The following is a 20,903-nucleotide window of genomic DNA, read 5'->3' on the forward strand; positions in this document are numbered from 1 at the left end:
AGAGGTCGGACATGCGGACAAATGTCATCACCCCGAAGGCAACAAATGTGCACTGTATTGGACTGATGCCACTGCTCTGCTACTGTTGAGGATGTTAGGGGAGAGGGTGGCAGACTGCCCTGCAAGGAAGAGATAAGAGCTCGATGGGTGGGGGGGGGGGGAGAGTTATCTGCTGGTTAATGTTATCAGTTGGTGGTGGGGGGGGGGGGTTCATTGTCTTCTCCACCAGTGTGAACACCGAGAGAACATGCTGTCCCCTGGTCATCTCCCGCCTTTCCTGGAAACCGGTTCTCCCCTAAGGCAAAGGCTGAGAAGAGGCGCGCGCGTTCCACCACCGGCAAACCGTGACGTAGACGACAGGAAGTGGCAGCCGGCGCGCGCGCGCTCCTCCTCCCCACGTGTTGCGGCCGCGCGCCCCAGGCAGCTCGAGCCGGCCGGGTGGAACAGGTTTCCGCCAGTTTCGTCGCTAAAACGGAGGCGCAAAGAGTTTGGTGTCAGGGTGAGGGAGGGGAGCGAGGTTGGGCTGAACTGGGAGGCTTCCCCCCTCCTCCCCTAGTGCACAGAGACAGAGTAGGACTCAGGAGCTCTTTCTGTTGCTGCAGGTTGCCGAGCTAGCATGTAGAGCAGCAGAAGGGAGTTCCCTGGCAGTGCAATAGCTAAGCTGCAAGGGTAATGCGGGGAGGAAGCCAAATTGCCCCGGTTGTTCCATTCATTGCCTGTTAAGCAGGGTATGTCTGATTGGAAAGAGAGGACACAAGCTTTATACATAGAATGGGGAGACGTCAATGCATGAGATTTTTTCGCTTTACAGCTGGAGGCATTAAGGTCCTTGTGCCTACTCTGTGGGTGCTTGAGCAATCCCCCATATTGAGAAAATTCCTTGTATGTGTCCAGGGAGGGGTTATTTCCACTGGGCTTAGCACCCCCAGTTTATAAAAGAGATCCAGAACAAAAGTAAGTGACAGTGCGATTGATAATGTTACGAATTTCTTGCCTATCCTTACGATCTTCAGAGTTGCATCTTAGAGTGTAGGATACTCTTCTGCCTAATGGTTAGAACAGCGAGCTGGGAACCAGTGGAGCCCGGTTCAAATCCCTTTGCGGTTGTTTGTGATGTCGGGCGCGTCACTTTAATCCTCCGTTGCCTCAGGTATGAACTCAAATTGTGAGCTGGCCAGAGGCAGATAAATACCCACAGTATCTGAATGGGTTTGTAGGCGGTGTAAAAAAAAAAAGGTCTCAAGCGATAGGGGGGAAAAAAATCCATTTCCTAAGCTTGTTTTCCCTATAGACATACAAGGCACAAAAGCTTTAGTAAACTAAACTAGAAGGCCCTAGACTGGGGGCGAGCTACGAACTGGTGACAATACACACCCAACAAGGGAGAGTACATAGCCCAGGATCCAGCTTAAAAAAAAAAACACCACATGAAAAGAGAACAGCCCTGATTATTACCTACAATTCGTAGATAAGACCACTGAAATGAATGATCAGGACAGCCATTCTCCTGCAATTTTCTTCTGATTTATGTACTATAGATGGAGCAGGCTACAAATATTTATGAACGCATGCCACATGAAGAGCTGCAAAATCAGCCATTTCCATAGAACTGCCGGTAGCTAGAATTGTCAGTCACAGTGAACCTCTTTTTTCCCTCTTGATAGCATATTTATTAGGATTTACGTGCTGCCTTTTTGAAGGAATTCACTCAAGGCTGTGTAAACATAAGCAATAGACAATATGCATACTGGGGAGGAGAAAGACGGTGGTGATGCAGGGACACTTCTTGTGTCCGGACCACCTCAAGCTGCATCGTCCTCTACTGCCTGCTGTGCCCACAGTATTGGACGTTGTAACAAGGCAGAGTGCCCCTCGGGTGCACAGAGCTGCCATTAACATGGCGGCGTACACCCGATGAGCTAACACCGGGAAGGTTAGTGGGTGGGTGCTGGGCAGCCAAGGAGTTTTCCCACTGTGCACTGTCACCCCGCTGGGGGGGGGGGGGGGTGAGGAAGAGAGCAGGGGCTATTAGAGCCTAAGGGAAGGTCCCCATTTCTGATCAACGTTCGGAAGAACAAACCTGGTGGACTTGATCTTTCTGCATTCGGAGAGGTTCCTGGCACGGTATGCTTTCAGCCCGAGGAGGAACCAGGTGGTGCAGAGGCAGGACAAGCTGGCAGTGGCTCAAGTGAAGGCAGCCTGAGTTGCGCTACTTGAGGTTACCCGCTTCCGTGAGTTGGGGAGGGTGTCTGAGAGACAACGCATGTCTGCTGTTGTGGCATGCAAGTTTATTCAGATTTTCTTTCTCCCTCAAACAATACCCGACACACCATGGAGAAGGAAGCCGGCATGGTCACAGAACAAGAAACTGGGGGGACTACAGCTTTGGGGGTCCAACCACAAGACCAAGGGAGGACAACAGCTGCCCGACAAGTGGAGTCGTAGTGAAGGAGTCAAGGTACAACCCTCGTATGCTGAGTGGCATGGGCAGTGGGAATCATCCCAAGAAGGTGAACAAGGCAAACTGACTGAGAGAGAACGGTGAGCCAACCACAGCAAGATGCAGAGCAAGATGAAGAAAAGTGCTGCAGGAACACAAAAAAGGCGTCGCAGGGAGGAGGAGGAGCCATGGAACACCTGAACCCCGTGAGCACCTAACAGCTACTGCCAGTGGAAGCAAGCAGCACAGACACACTGAACATCCCCCAAGTTGCCGCATGGGGCACACCTACTACATACAGGCTTCTACTCCTATACATTGGCATGCAGCCAATGTTTACCCCTCCTGCATGACGACTCAGTCGCTGTCTCACGGGACAGATGCTTCCTGGTCAGGAAATCCTGGGCCCAGCTTTGGGCCATGGCATTCTTTCCTCCAAACCTTGATACTTCCCTCTCACGGTAGTTGGGGTTACCCCCCTCACACTTCGATGTATGGGGCTTGGCAGTTATCGCCCTCCACCGGCCCCTTTTCAGACACTATGCTCGGGCAGTCAGCGGGCCCATATCGTAGACCAATTATAGCTTCACATCGGTTATAAATCAAACCAGAGTAATAAAGGATGCAATAGCGTTCACATGGGTAGTTTTATCAGTTGTAGAGACATTGCAAGCATCAAATACAACTGCAGGATTTCCTGTAGACTTAACAGAGGCTTGAGCCACCTCGTCAGATCTGGCTGCAGGTTCTGATAGTAGTCACATTGCAACACAAAATGTGAATGGTATTTTGGCTCCAGATAGCATTGCTAGTTGGTCAGTGACACAGGCCGACATTGGGGAGGGGGAGAACACACTACCCGCTGCAGCAGGTAACAGCGGGCAAGGTTTGCGGTTGCTGGGGGGGGGGGGGCTGCAGGAGTTTCAGGTACCAGCTTGGCACAGACATTGTCCAGCTGTTCCAGTCTGGTGCCCCCCATGGCAGAGAAGAGGAGTTAGGAGAAGAAGAAAAGGAAGGGTAAATCTAGTTTGTTTTCTAGCAATAGCAGCTCAGATTCTTCCTCCTGGATGAGGAGGATACCCAAGCAGGTGCAGGGGAAAAACCTTTACAGGGTGGAAGTGATTGGCCTCCAGCATTAGCGGCCCTTCCCTGCCTGTGGGAAATGGTCCCCATGGCTACCAGAAAAAAAGATAACGAAACTGAAGTTTGACATTTTCCTGTTTATTATAGGGGAGAAGAAGGGATAAGAAGAGTAAGCACAAGAAGGATGAGGGTGTGGGACGGACAAAGGGAGCCTCTCAATCATTTTAAATTTAGCTGTGGGTAATAGACATGGTTAGCCAGGCTGATCCTCCCATGCTAGGCAATACCCACAACATCTTAGTGGTGTACAAGGGACTATGAGGGGTTCAGGTGGTTAAAGTATGACAAGGAGTACCAAGATAAGATGGAAAAGAATTCTTCTTCGTCTTGGGGGTCTAAACATGTGGATTTATGATTATACATCATGTCACACAAAGGACCATTTGCCAGTGCCCATAATGGGTCATTTCAGCAGACAGCGCATGGGGGGCAAGGAAAGAGCACTGGTTCACAGGATGGGGTCTGCTGGAGTTGGCATCCTGTAGCCTGCAAAACTGCAAATACAGACACGGCTTCTCAGTATATGGAGCCGCTCACACGGCAGCAAAATGTGGCAGTAAGGTTCCATTCAGGCACCTTCCCCAGCAATAGCACCTTTTCAGAAGGCCCCTTCTTTAGAGCTAGAAAAAATGTGGCCATGATTTGCCAGATACCCATGCAAGAGGGATGCCCAGGTCCTTGGGAGGGTTTTGCATTTGGTATTAAAATTCCCTACACAGGTTCCATAGAAAGGAGCTTTCTCTTTAGCTTTCTTTGGGGCTTTTCGAATATGCAGATTGGTTGCCACTCCAGGAGAACACGCTCAGTTTGCAGGTTATTGCACAGCAGTGTTATCCTTGAGGGAACATGCCTCTGACGATTCACAGGTCCAAAATGGATCAGATGGGCAAGTCATCGAGCTAACTCAAGTCGACTCCTTCACCACTTGTCTTGTGCTAAACACTAGGACAGACATGGTGACAAAGCCTGGGGGGGAGGAGCCTTTCTTGATACACCTGGACAGTTCCCCACTCACATTCTAGTTCACTGCAGTGCTACACAAATGTTTGCAGAGGGCGGAGTACAACTCTAACAACTTTGGGACTCGTTAATTCAAGATAGGTGCTGCCACCAGTGTGGTAGCAGAAGAGTTTTCCCCTGTGGAAATCAAGAGAATAGGTAGATGGAAGTCTGAGAAGAAGACCTGTGTGCCAGCTGAGCTCCCTGATGTCCCCTAGGCCCCTCGTTAATGTTGGCTGCATAGCACATGGTTCAAAGCGTGACACCGGTAGATATTCTTTTCTTCCTCAAAAGCTGCATAGAGTATGATTGAGGGAATAAGGGGAGGAGGGAAAGAAACAGGGGAACAAGATGACTAATGGGATTTTAGGAAGAGCGAGTGAGTGGTTCATAAGCACTGTGGATTATGTAGAGGGTGGGCAGGCAGGAAGTGATTGAGGTTTGAGGGCAACGGTAAAGTGTGGGAGGAGGTGAGAGTAGGGATTGGAGGGGGGTACAGGAGGGAGAGTAGAGTAAGTAGGTGAGCCAAGGCAGAGAGTGGGAAGAGGGGAGGGGGCTGCTGTGGGAAATTGGAAATGGGAGGGCAAAGAGTGTGTGATGGGAAGGGTTGTGTCTGAAAGGATGCCTTCCTCATCCTGATTCTAGATCAGCCTCCCCTCCTTTGTTTCATTTTTTTCCCTCCGCAAACCCATACATTTATACCCCTTTTTCTCCTTCTTCTTGTGCCTGAAATCTCTCTCCCTTCCTATCACTGATTATTCAGATCTATTTCTTCCAAAAAAGGACTAAATAAATTAATTGTACAAGCAGGAAATGGCAAAACTTGACAATACACTCATTCTTCACCTGGTCTAGCTTGCTACATACCGTAACTTAGACCAGTTCCTTATATCATTAACTGTACAAAGTACTTACCTTTAGTTTAGCCACCCATTTATTTATCCCAACTGACTCTGTACCACGCATCTTGGCCCCATATATATATCTGCACTTGGCCCTCAGCTATATAGTAAGCTGTATTGTAGAAAAGCATCAGTACCATAGCTTATTAGATATTTATTAGTATTATGCTGACATCGTATTATATCTCTGTTATTTAAACTTCAGTACTGTTAAATGTGTACATGTTTGATCCTGTTTCACGGTAGTCTTATTAGGTTTCAATTTGCTGTTTTCAGGTTTACCTCGTTCGTTGTATTTATGTTTATACTTGGTCGTTTTACAATTGTTATGCTGTTAACAAAATTGTGAGTTTTATGTTAAAAGTGTACCTGCTGTACACCACTTTGGGTGAATCTCTTCATAAAGGTGGTTAATAAATCCCAATAAATAAAACATTTGAATATCTTATGTAAATATATATATATATATATATATATATATATATATATATATATATATATATACACACACACACACATACGTACGTCCAGTAGCGCTATAGAAATAAGTAGTAGTAGTAGTGTGTGTGTGTATATATATATATATATATATATATATATATATATATATATATATATATATATATATATATATATATGGACTATATGTTATCATCAACAATCTAGGACCAGTCGTGGTCAATGATGCCATCCTCTTGCAAGCCTTGGATGGTAGCCTTATCCTAATATAATTTGTGCCATCTTCTGCCAGCAGTGTCCCTTGGTTATCTATATAGAACAGACAGGTCACCTCTAAGAAGAAAAATGGTCCCAAATTTGACATCAGAAATGGTGCTATCAAAAAAACCAGTAGAAGAACCTTACAGCTTTCCAGAACATTCTCTTTAATAGTTCTACATTTAAAATTCAAAGAAGCACTCCTGTGTGAAACTTCTGAATTAAACTCATCAGAAAGCTTGACACCACCACCCTGAGCCTGAATAGGGAACAATAGATTCTTGGTCCACTACAGATGAGAAAAAACAATGAAGGGGATAATCTCAAAAATTCACGTCCATCAGTTGTAAATTAGCTTAACTATGCTGCTGTTATCGCTCACTTTCAACACCCTACTCTGTCTGACCTTCCCAATGTCATCTCTTTGTGTGCTCCTGTCTACTCTGTTTTCATGTATATTTACCCACTTCCTGAACTTTATGCAGCTGACAAAGTGGACTCATCCCCAGAACCTCATGACTCCATAAATCCATTGGTTTGTAAGGTGCCGCAGGCCTTTGTCTCACTTAAGTTTATTATTTTAGAATTAGCCAGACCCTCAAGGTGAATTATTATTATTTATTTATTTAGATTTTGCTCACACCTTTTCCAGTAGTAGCTCAAGGTGAGTTACATTCAGGTACTCTGGATGTTTCTCTGTCCCAGGAGGGCTCATAATCTAAGTTTGTACCTGAGGCAATGGAGAGTTAAGTGACTTGCCCAAGATCACAAGGAGCAGCAGTGGGATTTGAATCGGCCACTCTCTGGATTGCAAGACTGGTGCTCTAACCACTAGGCCACTCCTTCACCCCAAAGAACCTTGTTACTCTTTGGGGTTCTATATGGAATGTTGCTACACTTTGAAATTCTGCATGGAATCTTGTTATTCTTTAGAATTCTAGAATCTTTATTTAGATTTTGCTCACACCTTTTTCAGTAGTAGCTCAAGGTGAGTTGCGTTCAGGTACACTGGATATTTCTTTGTCCCAGGAGGGCTCACAATCTAAGTTTGTACCTGAGGCAATGGAGGGTTAAGTGAGTTGCCCAAGATCACAAGGAGCAGCAGTGGGATTTGAACCGGCCACCTCTGGATGTCTAACCACTAGGCCACTTCTCCACAATTATATACGGGTACACTAAATAATTCCCCTGTCCTCAGAGGGCTTGCAGTCTAAGGGGCCAATTGACAAAGCTGTGCATTAGAGCCACTGACCACACGGCTTCTGCAAAAAATTACCGTTGAGGTTTAGTAATCAGTGTGTATGAAAATTACTTTTTCATTAAAATCAGGTACTAATCCATAGCTCATTGCATAATGCGCTGACAGGATGGGTGACATGAGCGGTGATTGGCTCATGCACGAACAGGTAGGGGGACTTAAAAAAAAAAAAGACAATCACCAGTGGTCTGCATCAGCCCCATCCCCTTGAGTGGCCCCCAATCCTTGGTAGTCTAGCAGTCCAACCTGACCTCTGCCCCAACAATAGAAAAGCACCCCCACCCCCTGACTTAAAAAAAATTCTCTGATGTCTAGTGGCACTCCCCTCTTCGCTATTTAAAAATGTATCTTTGGTGTCTAGGGCACCCCTTGTGACCTTCCCCCCCCCCTCCCCCCCCCCACATGTGTACCTTCAAAAAGGCAGGAGCGATGCACACTTCCTCCTGCCTGTGTACTGCCATCTTGAAAAATGACAGCTCCTGACCCCTCCCTCCCTCCTACATGCAAAACATCAGTCTGCCAAATAAGGGAATTTGTTTTCCCTACTTGGTAGTCTGGTGGAGCCTAAGAAGGGAAAAGTTCCCTTATTTGACAAGCTGATACCCACTAGGTGTATCCCAGAATGCACCATGTTGGCTCAGGCACTACCATTTTTCAAGATGGCGGTACAGAAGCAGGAGGGAGTGGGTATCGTTCCTTCCTCTTTGAAGGTATATAGTGGGGCACTAGATACCAGGGATTTTTTAAATAATTGGAGTGTCGGGGGGGAATGCCGCTAGACACCAGGGCATTTTTGAAAATAAGGGGAGGTGGGGTACTGCTAGACAGCAGAGATACTGGGCTGATGGAGAAAGCTATGACCTGCTCAGGGGGTTCAGATCGGGGTGCTTTCCCTAACCGCTTCTTCACTGGCAGCAGATTTCTAATGCAGTAGACCAGGGGTAGGCAACTCCGGTCCTCGAGAGCCGCAGGCAGGTCAGGTTTTCAGGATATCCATAATGAATATGCAGGAGATCGATTTGCATACCATGGAGGCAGTGCTTGCAAATCTATCTATCTCCTGCATATTCATTGTGGATATCCTGAAAACCTGACCTGGCCTGCAGCTCTCGAGGACTGGAATTGCCTACCTCTGCACTAGGCTACTCCTCCACTGGCAACATTCCATGTGGAGGCAATGCGGCTGTGCAGGCTTCTGTTTCTGTGAGTCTGACGTCCTGCACGTACGTGCAGGACGTCAGACTCACAGAAACAGAAGCCTGCGCGGCCGCATTGCTGATCTACAAGGGCAGGCTTCTAAATGGAATGTTGCCTGTGGAATAGCAACATTCCATGTAGAATCTCCAATAGTAGCAATATTCCAGAATCTCAAATAGTAGCAACAGCAACATTCCATGTAGAATCTCAAATAGTGGCAACAGAATCTCCAACAGTAGCTAACATTCCATGTTCCACTGCACTAACCACTAGGCCAGGGTAGGCAACTCCAGTCCTCGAGAGCCGCAGGCAGGTCAGGTTTTCAGGATATCCATAATGAATATGCAGGAGATAGATTTGCATACCATGGAGGCAGTGCTTGCAAATCTATCTCCTGCATATTCATTGTGGATATCCTGAAAACCTGACCTCGAGGACTGGAGTTGCCTACCCCTGCAGTAGACAGCTAGTAGCCTCTTTACTATGCATTTTAATATGCTTCCGTGTGAGACATCTATAGCATGATTGATGATACAGCCCCCATTTTCCTGTGGTAGCTGAGGGGCAGATTCTGTAGTAACAGCTGTAGAATTCTATGGCTATAATGTGGCCTGTTTGCATAGATGGGTGTAGATATGCATACTAAGATATTCAAATGTTCTGCCATTTCCGGTGTGTAAAATTAATTTATTTGGTCCTTTTATTGGTGAAAATGGATCTTAATGATCATTGCTAGGAAGGGAGAGGGGGCACTGTGCAGCCTGCATTACTTCCTGCATCAGCCCCTAAGTTTGTATCTGAGGCAGTGGAGAGTTAAGCGATCCGCCGCTTTTGACACTGTCAATCATGACTTACTTCTTCCCACACTGTCCTCATTTGGGTTCCAGGGCTCTGTCCTCTCCTGGTTCTCCTCCTATCTCTCCCACTGCACCTTCAGAGTTCACTCTCATGGATCTTCCTCCACCCCTATCCCCCTATCTGTTGGTGTTCCCCGGGGATCTGTCCTTGGACCCCTTCTCAATCTACATCTCTTCCCTGGGCTCCCTGATCTCATCTCATGGTTTCCAGTATCATCTCTATGCTGATGACACCCAGCTCTATCTCTCCACACCAGACATCACTGCAGAGACCCAGGCAAAGGTATCAGCCTGCTTATCCGACATTGCTGCCTGAATGTCCAACCGCCACCTGAAACTGAACATGTCCAAGACCGAGCTCATCGTCTTTCCACCAAAACCCACGTATGTTACTATGTATGTATGTCTCCTCTTCCTCCACTTTCTTTCTCAGTTGATAACACCCTCATCCTCCCCGTCTCATCTGCCCGCAACCTCGGAGTCATCTTCGACTCCTCCCTCTCCTCTTTGCATATCCAGCAGATAGCCAAGACCTGCCGCTTCTTCCTCTTTAACATCAGCAAAATTCACCCTTTCCTCTCTGAACACACCACCCGAACTCTCGTCCATGCTCTCATTACCTCTTGCCTTGACTACTGCAACTTACTCCTCACCGGCCTCCCACTTAGCCATCTATCCCCCCTTCAATCTGTTCAGAACTCTGCTGCATGTCTCATATTCCGCCAGAACCGATATACTCATATCACCCCTCTCCTCAGGTCACTTCACTGGCTTCCAATCAGATACCGCATTCAATTCAAGCTTCTTCTTCTTACCTACAAATGCACTCAGTCTGCTGCCCCTCACTACCTTTCTACCCTCATCTCCCCTTACGTTCCCGCCCGTAACCTCCGTTCACAGGACAAATCCCTCCTCTCATTACCCTTCTCCACCACCGCCAACTCCAGGCTCCGCTCATTCTGCCTCGCCTCACCCTATGCTTGGAACAACCTTCCTGAGCCCTTACGCCAAGCCCCCTCCCTGCCTGTCTTCAAGTCTTTGCTTAAAACCCACCTCTTCAATGCTGCATTCGGCACCTAACTCTTAACCGTCCAGTGAATCCAGACTGCCCCAATTTGACCGCCCCTATCGGACTGACCGTTCATTTGTCTCTTAGATTGTAAGCTGTTTGAGCAGGGACCGTCCCTCTATGTTAAATTGTACAGCGCTGCGTAACCCTAGTAGCGCTTTAGAAATGTTAAGTAGTAGTAGTAGTAGACTTGCCTGAGATCAGAAGGAACAGCTTCCCTGGTAATATGGCCCCACAAAAATTAATGGTAAAGCTTCAAAATAGACGTAAACCAGAAGGGTCTGCTGGATTAGACTGATTAATGGTTATTTTTTTTAAATATAATCAGAACAGGTATCTTTGCTAATACAAATTAGCTGATGGTTATGGGTGGTGAATTAAAAGAGGAGTAAGAAGGAAGTATACTATCAGCTGGAGGACTGGCATTCTTTTTGAACCTGTCTAGTAAATATCACATGAGATTTTAGGTAGGTAAATGCAGCATAATGTTATGGGTCTCAGTAATGGCAACGTGGTCTTTAGAATGAAATGGGTGTTTGCCAGCATGAGTCACAAGAACACCAGTGGATGCAGAAAGGTTGCTAAATTAAAAATGAGCACTGGCTGCCAAGCCGCAAAAAAAGCAAAGCCAAGCACTTAATGTGCCACGATGGAGAGATCAGCTGCAGGAATAGATAAAGAAAAATTTTCCATTATGCAGCCCTGTGTCATATGTATGACTCTCTTACGACTGCGCTCTCATAACTACTGGTCCTCCAGGGAAAAAGCTAGCATTGAAAGAATTCCATAGCGACTCGGGGTCTAGGAGGGAAACTTAATCTGATTTCATAATTCAAATATTCCGGGAGGTTAGATTTAGAAATTTCCAGGTCCAAAAAAATGTATTTTTAGTAGTGAAGATTAAATTGAGTTGTTTAGTCCTGACATTCTGTTTTACAGCTTAAAAGGATGACAGATTTCCACAAATAGTACTAACTAAGGAATCGTGCGATTACCATCCTTGTGAAAGCGTTCTTTCTGCATTATACAGATCTGTAACAGTTTGCACACGTATTAATTTCATATTGTAAATATTAACGTAAACACAACATGCATATGTCAGTTTGTTTGTGAATTGTGGATTCCAGAAAAGCTAGATCAAGACAAATGGCTTGGCTAGGTTGCATCCTGTAGGTGCTCAGACTTCTTCAAGGTCGCAGAGAAAAATTGGCAGACAGTAGTATTGCTTTTCTATGTCCAGGACTTCACCTGCATCACAGCTTCATGCTCAAACCGCTTATGCATTCTTCCTCCTTTCACTGATTTCTGTAGTTGCTACGTCATTGGATTTCTTCTGGTTGCACAGTGCTGATTTTTCAGAAGTGTTTGATCTAGTCTTTGCTGAGATGTTTGTAGCCACTTAAGATAAGCACCAGCCTAATTCATGACACTCTGATAGAAAAGTGTCCATTTAATTAGACTATAAAAGCATGGGTCTATATTTTCACATTTGTAAAAACGTCTGGAGAGAATTGTGTTAGTCCGGACTAGAAAATGACAAAGGCTGGTGGCACCTTATAGACTAACCCTGTAGTTCCCAAACCTGGTCCTGGAGGCAGCTCAACTAGTCAGGTTTTCAGGATATCCGCAATGAATATTCATGAGAGATTTGCATGCACTGCTTCCTTGGTATGCAGATCTCATGAGTATTCATTGTGGATATCCTGAAAACCTGAGTGGCTGAGATGCCTCCCAGACCAGGTTTGGCAACCACTGGACTAATCAATTTATTGAGGCCTGAGATTTCCAGGACAAGAGTGCACTTTTTCAGATGCAGCAGCCACAGAATTTTCATTTTAACCCTTACAAACTCCAAAATGTAAATAAAGCTATGCATTTATATACAGATGATACTGACATTTTGAAGTTAGATATCTAAATTTTTCACAACAGGGAAAGCAATTCATTATTTGCAAACCTTGAGGCTGATTTTCAAAGCATAGAGACTTATACAGGCAGATGATCAAAAGCCCTGCGCTGTTCCAAACAGCGCCCTAAAAATAGCACCGGGACAGCGCAGGGCTTTTCTGCATCGATGATCAAAGATAATGCATGCAAATCTAAGCAGTGCTATTATCTTTGATTATCATGTTTAAAGTGCCGGAGAATTGTGCCGAGCATGCGCTCAGCACAATCCTCCCGCACTTGTTTGACAGGTCTGGGCTGTCAAAAGCCCAAACCTGTCAAACAGCCTGCCCCGAGACCCGAACAACGAGCCCCCCCCCCCAAACCCCCAGAAAACGTCGTGGCCGCCGCCGGCCAAACCCTCTCCCACCCACCGACGGGGGGGGGGGGGGGCTGGAGGATCGGTGGATCTCCAACCTCCCAAAACCCCCAGAAATCGTTGATTGGCCGCCTCTGGCCAAAGGATCTTTTCCAACTGTGATCCATCGACCGGGGGTGGGGGGGGGGCTGGAGGTCCACCTCCCCCAATCGTTGTCCTTAGATTCCCTGGTGGTCCGTGGTGTGCTGTGGTGTCGTGACACCCCCCTGGCCCCCTCCCGGCCCCCCCCTACCTTTTGTTGGAGGAGGGATGCAGCCTGCCTGCCTCCCTCCTCTTCCAGTCAGTCGACGCCCAAAATGGCGGCGCCCAGCCCCGCCAATTGCATCCTGGGATGCGCTGGGCGGGGCTACAGACCATGTAAGGGAATCGCTGGGCGCCGCCATTTTGGGCGTCGACTGACTGGAAGAGGAGGGAGGCAGGCAGGCTGCATCCCTCCTCCAACAAAAGGTGAGGGGGCCAGGGGGGTGTCACGACACCACAGCACACCACGGACCACCAGGGAATCTAAGGACAACGCTGGGCGGAGGATTTGGGATGAGCTGGAGGTCCACCGGACCTCCAGCCCCCCCCCCCCCCCCCCCCCACTCCCGTCGATGGATCACAGTTGGAAAAGATCCTTTGGCCGGAGGCGGCCAATCAACGATTTCTGGGGGTTTCGGGGGCTGGAGACCCACCGGATCTCCAGCCCTCCGTGAACATGGGGGGGGGACCGGAGGTCCACCGGACCTCCAGCCCCCCGTTCGCGTTTGCCTTGGGGGGGAAGGGGGGCCTGCCAGCATGCAATGCTCACCATTCCTCCCTAATGATCCGCAAAATCTAACGCCAGCTCGGAGCTGGCGTTGATTTTGCTGCGGCCAGCGACCCAATCTTTGGCGCGCTGGTCGCTGATCATTGGGGATGAATGCGTTAAGTGCCAATTAGCATGCATTTGCAAGCTAATTGCGCTAGAAGCCCTGTTTAGCATGCATTTGCATGCTACTTGCGCTGAGAGCCCTCGAGTGCGCTGTTTCAGGTGCTCGAGGGCTCTGATCATGGGTCGGCTGCAAACTCTGGCGCTAGTATGGCGTTAACAGCCTCTAGTGCCAGAGTTTGCTTTTGATCATGAGGGCCATAGAGTTACTCATGGTACTGTGTAACTTTGTAAGTCTGTGTACTTTGAAAATGAGCAGCATAGTCTCTGCTGAAATGCAAGCTGTTGATTATTAAGCTTGCTACTGAAGCAAATATTTGTTTTGAACTCGTAATATATATAACTTACTGTGCTATGTGGCTTCAGATATATTGATTAATGAAGCAAACTGGTAAATCTGTTCACCCCCACCCTGCTTTCTATCCATTGTATATGGAAAATGGGATCTCATAGATTAGAAGATACTCCTCTATTGTAAGTAAAGCCCTGTGGTTGCCAGGTGAGCGTATTTGAATAAGACATAGAAATAGGTCAACAAGCAAGTGGTAGGTGACACCCTTCTACTGGGCTGTTAACAGATTTGTATCCTCTGCATCAGGATGGTGCAGAATGAGCTGCACATGAAGTTTCAAGCGGATTGCATGTTGTATTACTGTAGTGGTATTTGTTTTCAAAAGGCTAAAGAGTTATTGAGTTTGCAGAGCAGTGAGAGACATGCAGCAAGATTTTACAGCTACAGAAGGTCTACCAGTAAGCCAGTGACTAGAAACTACTGTGACTTTTATTTCTATATTTTTATTTCGAACACCTGAGATTTTTAATTTATGTACTTAGTGATCCACTCGTGAAGAGTTTTCTTCTGCTTTCGGTCTCTCTCACTGAGAATTATTTTTGAATTTTTATCTAACAAAACTCATGCTTCCTGCAGTTGAAAAATTGGGTTTCCGCTGGCAAAAATTCAACATCTTGATCTTTGCTTTGGAGTCCTCATATTATCAGAAAATGGCCATAGCAGGGTCCTCGTAAAATGTGGACCCCACAGACTCAGCACGAGGTCCACGTTTTATGTAGACCTCCAATAGCAGCCATTAAAAATCTTCACACGGTCCAACTGCAGAACACTGAGAGCCCAGCAGGACACGATTACTGGGCACAGTGTGTCAGTGAGTGATTCTGCTGAAAAACAATACTAAAAACGTGACTAAAATTATACACCTAAGAAATTCATTAGGCACGGCCATTCAAGTTTTATTGCTAAAGGAAGCATTTAATATTTGACCTGCTGTCCTCGGAGAATACAGGCTACAGGTGAGTAACTTCGCTTCAAGGCTTTTTACTCTAGTCTGTAACATAGTAGATGACGGCAGAAAAAGACCTGCACGGTCCATCCAGTCTGCCCAACAAGATAACTCATATGTGCTACTTTTTGTGTATACCTTACCTTGATTTGTACCTGTCCTTTTCAGGGCACAGACCGTAGAAGTCTGCCCAGCACTATCCCCACCTCCCAACCACCAGCCCCGCCTCCCACCACCAGTTCTGGCACAGACCGTATAAGTCTGCCCAGCACCATCCCCGCCTCACGCCACTGGCTCTGCCACCCAATCTCGGCTAAGCTCCTTAGGATCCATTCCTTCTGAACAGGATTCTTTTATGTTTATCCCACGCATGTTTGAATTCTGTTACCGTTTTCATTTCCACCACTTCCTGCGGGAGGGCATTCCAAGCATCCACTACTCTCTCTGTGAAAAAATACTTCCTGACATTTTTCTTGAGTCTGCCCCCCTTCAATCTCATTTCATGTCCTCTCGTTCTACCGCCTTCCCATCTCCGGAAAAGGTTCGTTTGCGGATTAATACCTTTCAAATATTTGAACATCTGTATCATATCACCCCTGTTTCTCCTTTCCTCCAGAGTATACATGTTCAGGTCAGCAAGTCTCTCCTCGTACGTCTTGTAACGCAAATCCCATACCATTCTCGTAGCTTTTCTTTGCACCGCTTCAATTCTTTTTACATTCTTAGCAAGATACGGCCTCCAAAACTGAACACAATACTCCAGGTGGGGCCTCACCAACAATTTATACAGGGGCATCAACACCCCCTTTCTTCTGCTGGTCACACCTCTCTCTATACAGCCTAACAACCTTCTAGCTACGGCCACCGCCTTGTCACACTGTTTTGTCGCCTTCAAATCCTCAGATACTATCACCCCAAGATCCCTCTCCCTGTCTGTACTTATCAGACTCTCCCCGCCTAACACATACGTCTCCCGTGGATTTCTATTCCCTAAGTGCATCACTTTGCATTTCTTCGCATTGAATTTTAATTGCCAAACCTTAGACCATTCTTCTAGCTTCCTCAGATCCTTTTTCGTGTTTTCCACTCCCTCCCGGGTGTTCACTCTGTTACAGATCTTAGTATCATCTGCAAATAGGCAAACTTTACCTTGTAACCCTTCGGCAATGCCACTCACAAATATATTGAACAGAATCAGCCCCAGCACCGATCCTTGAGGCACTCCACTACTCACCTTTCCCTCCTCCGAACACTGTACCTAGTGTGGTCATTGTGGTTAGGGTCCTGGGCCAGGGGCTATGCATCAAAGCTCCTACTGCAACCCTGCCCTGAAGCCAGCCACAAATGTGTTACCCAATGATTATAACCTTCTCCCCCACCCCTGGGGTTATGAATTGCTGCCTCCACAGCATCCCAACTCCAGAAGAACCAGGTTGAGGAGTTCACATGGCAGTGCACAGCACTTGTTACCCTGAGCCACCAGGACAGCCATCATTAGCAGTCTAAAAGTGATCAGACAAGATAAACTGTCTAGTTTATAGTGAGGAAAAATTAGATTACATTCTCACCATTAATGTTTCTCATTTACATAAGTTGCACGTTTGTAGACCTTAGCTTTGTGAACAGTTAAGGAAATTATTGGATTTGGTACAGATATATATCTTTAAATTCTCGTTGATGAGTGGAACAGCTCTACAAAACTTTTTAGTACTAGGTGGACTGACAGTTAACTTTTTTTTTGGTAAAAACCCTTCCTTAAAGCAGAATTTGACCTGTGTGATAAATCATGTACAAGAATAATTTTGGGACAAAGTGTCCCTAAAGGACTATTGTGTTTAGTGAATCTAAATTTAATAAAACCTTGTGATGCAGGCCACTTGTTCAGTCTATGGCTGTAAAGCTAACTCACAGTGCACATCTCTTTGACCGTATCACCAATGCTACAGTTAGACCACTGGCTCCCTGCCTCAGCACAAGATTCTCCTGCTGGTGTTTAAAGGACAACTTCCCGCGGCACCTACTTATTCCCTATGTCCCAGGTCATTCTCTCTGTTCTTCCACATTCCATCTCCTTCCTCACTACGCCCACAGCTGTCCCATGAAATCGCCTTTAGTTACTTAGGTCCAAAACTTTGGAACTCGCTCCCTCCTTCTTTCAGAGCTGAAACATCCTATTCCAAATTCAAAGCTCTTCTCAAGACTCACCTCCAAGTCATCTTTCCCAACTCTTTTGACTCCCTGCATCTCCCTCTTCTCTATTCCTCTTTCATCCTGTTCTTCCCCTAATCCGGTTAAGTTTTATGTAAACCACAATGAAGCTATATTTATTTGGCCATTTTGTGGTATATGAAGCGATTGTAATTAAAAATAATAATAAAAAATGATACACTCGGTTTTCTGTGCTCTGAGCAAAACAGATTGTCAGCTTGGTGACACTAAAGTGATGCACTTGTGCAAGAACAGGTTGTGACCAGATAGTGCACAGCAGAGAAAGATGGAGCTAATAGTGGCCTGTACAACTTTTCTTGGCACCCAGAACGCATTCTACCCAGCAGACACAACCCTAGCAGGAGGGAAGCCCTGAGCCCAAAAGCTGCATTAGTTTTTGGCTTAGAGTAAATAGAGAGAACTGGTGCCAAAAGAGGAGGTCCTGCCACTGAGCAACACAGCCAGACGTAGCCTGACAACTGCTAGAATATCTCGTCTTCCTGATCTGCAAAATAAAAACATAATTGGTCAAATTATTGGGTGGCCACTGCTTAAATTTGTGCATGCAGCAGATCTGAACTTGGCAGGGAATGGGCATTAAGTCTGCTTTGGAGTAGTAACATAGTAGATGAGGGCAGATAAAGACCAAAAAAATGGCGCTCTCATCTGCCTACAGGAAGTTACAGTTGTGCAAGGTTCCACGTTAGGAGTCACGGACCAAGAAAGAGATCTAGGTGTCGTCGTTGATGATACGTTGAAACCTTCTGCTCAGTGTGCTGCTGCAGCTAAGAAAGCAAATAGAATGTTAGGTGTTATTAGGAAAGGAATGGAAAACAAAAATGAGGATGTTATAATGCCTTTGTATCGCTCCATGGTGCGACCGCACCTCGAATAAATGTGTTCAATTCTGGTCGCCGCATCTCAAAAAAGATACAGTGGAATTAGAAAAGGTGCAGAGAAGAGCAACAAAAATGGTGAAGGGGATGGGACGAATTCCCTATGAGGAAAGGCTAATGCGGCTAGGGTGCTTCAGCTTTGAGAAAAGCCGGCTGAGGGGAAGTATGATAGAGGTCTATAAAATAATGAGTGGAGTTGAACGGGTAGATGTGAAACGTCTGTTCATGCTTTCCAAAAGTACTAGGACTAGGGGGCATGTGATGAAGCTACAATGTAGTAAATTTAAAACGAATCAGAGAAAATGTTTCTTCTCTCAACGTGTAATTAAACTCTGGAATTCGTTGCCAGAGAATGTGGTAAAGGCGGTTAGCTTAGCGGAGTTTTAAAAGGTTTGGAAGGCTTCCTAAAGGAAAAGTCCAAAGACCGTTATTAAATGGGGAAAATCAACTATTTCTGGGATAAGCAGTATAAAATGTTGTACATTTTTGGGATCTTGCCAGGTATTTGTGACCTGGATTGGCCACTGTTGGAAACAGGATGCTGGGCTCGACGGATCTTTGGTCTTTCCCAGTATGGCAAAACGTATGTACTTATTATTTGGCAGATCTGAAAATGTGTTTGTCCAGGGCTCTTTGCAGGCAGTATAATGATATGTGTCAGTTTTCTTCTTCTTATTAAGATAAAATACAAATCTGCAGAATTTAAGCAAGCATCGATAAATTGGTTAGTCTGTAGGTTCCACCAGCTTTGTTCTTTGAAGTGCAGCTTCAGGTCATGTTCCTTACTTCTAAAGCTTCTTTTCCCACGGCAAAGGTTTGTTTCTCATGAATTAGTTCCTTTTAAGTATTTCAACATTTTATCACATTGTCCCCATTCCTCCTCTCCTTTCTCTCGTCCCAGCTGCTTATAAGCAGCAAGCCGTGAATGACTTATGGGGCTGCCATAAGTGTGATGGTTTCAGTGGCAGGGTGAGATTATCCCACATGTTTTATGTATACCCATGAGGAAAGGATATACATAAAATGTGTGGCAAACAGAGGATCCCTATATAGAAAGAGGATGGAATCGAAGTAAAATTAAGTGACCTTCACACTTTAAACAGGGTATAGATGGGAGTAACTTGCACAGAGCACCTTGTTCAGCAGAGTGAATGGACCAAACAGATTTTTATCTGCTGTTATATACTACTAGTAAAAAAAAGGCCCATTTCTGACACAAATGAAACGGGCACTAGCAAGGTTTTCCTCGGAGTGTGTATGTTTGAGAGAGAGAGTGTGTGTGTCAGAGAGAGAATGAGAGAGAGACAGAGTGTGTGTGTGTGTGTGTTTGTGTGAGAGACAGTGTGTCTGTGTGTGTGTGTGTGTGTGTGACAGAGAGAGTGTGATAGTGTGTCAGAGAGTGTATGTGAGAAACAGTGAGTGTGTGCCCCCCTCCCCACCTCCCTCTCCCCTGTCCCCCCTCCAGCCATCCATGTCCAGCGACCCCCCCCCCCCCTCGGCGTATCAAACCCCCTCACCACCCGCAGCTGCCACTGGTAACGCTGTCCGGCCGCTGCTGCTTCTCCTGTTGAGCAGCATAGGCGGCCACTACAAAAAGAAAGTAATAAATGTTTTTAAACATCAAGCTCGGCACCGCAGACAGCCACCAGGCATTGGCTGTCTGCTCTGTAGCCGCTCCGCCTGTCGCCTCTCACGTTGCTGCGCTCCTCCAGGGTCTTACTCCAGGGGCAGTGACGTGGAGGCGAGAGGAGAAGCGGCTGCAGAGCCGACAGCCAATACCTGATGGCTGTCTGCGGTGCCTCGCTTGATGTTTAAAAACAATTATGGCCTTTTTTCTTTTTTTTGCGGCCGCTGCTGCTCAACAGGAGAAGCAGCAGCGGCCGGACAGCATTACCAGTGGCAGCTGCGGGTGGTGAGGAGGTTGATGTGCTTCGGGGGGGGGGGGGGGGGTGTTTCATGTGCCAGGGGGGTGATGCGCGGAGGGGGTGTTTGAGCGGCGCACTCACAGCTGATTTCCAGACAGGGGGTGGAGTAGGGAAACACTTGCTCCGCGTGTTTCCCTACTCCTCCCCCTGCCTGGGAATCAGCTGTGAGTGACGTCAGCTACGGAGCCTAGCTCAGCAACTCCAGGAGCCACGGATACAGGCAGCTACTTTAGAACGTTGGAGGTGAGAATTATTATATAGGATGTCTTTTTAGTGTCATGTGTCTTCTGGCTCAGGCCCTACACCATTCTGGTTACTTTTATTGACAATGAGACTTTATTCACCTATAGGAATAAGGGGGTGAAGGGATGGGATTTGGTATATGCCTTTCTACCTGTGGCAATGGAGGATTAAGTGACTTGCCCAGAGTTACAAGGAGTTGCACTGGGACTTGAACCCAGTTCCCCAGGATCAAAGTCCACTGTACTAGGCTACTCCTTCACTAGCAACATTCCATGTAGAATCTCAAATAGAGAAAGGGAAATGGGATTTGATATACCGCTTTCCTGTGTTTTTTTTTTCCAACTACATTCAAAGTGTTTACATAGTATATACAGATACTTATTTTGTACCTGTGTCAATGGAGGGTTAAGTGACTTGCCCAGAGTCACAAGGAGCTGCAGTGGGAATCGAACCCAGTTCCCCAGAATCAGAGTCCGCTGCACTAACCACTAGGCTACTCCTCCACTAGCAACATTCCA

General features: G+C 46.5%; 1 protein-coding gene across 5 annotated transcripts in view; it reads left to right on the forward strand.

Moving 5' to 3' along the window:
• The window catches only part of ARSG (arylsulfatase G), a 173,370-nt gene that overhangs the window by 17,456 nt on the left and 135,011 nt on the right, over window positions 1-20,903 (forward strand). The window contains exon 1 of one of the 5 annotated variants that reach the window (XM_030208467.1): window positions 934-954. The exons of 2 other annotated variants lie outside the window; for them this stretch is intronic. The gene's annotated coding sequence lies outside the window, so the exon portion shown is untranslated. Of the gene's footprint in view, window positions 1-933; window positions 955-14,269; window positions 14,290-15,067; window positions 15,124-20,903 lie in introns of those variants that run through there. 2 more of the 5 variants (XM_030208468.1, XM_030208466.1) reach the window with 2 other exon arrangements.

Source organism: Microcaecilia unicolor, chromosome 6, assembly GCF_901765095.1.
Source record: "Microcaecilia unicolor chromosome 6, aMicUni1.1, whole genome shotgun sequence".
In the NCBI taxonomy this organism is placed as follows: domain Eukaryota; kingdom Metazoa; phylum Chordata; class Amphibia; order Gymnophiona; family Siphonopidae; genus Microcaecilia; species Microcaecilia unicolor.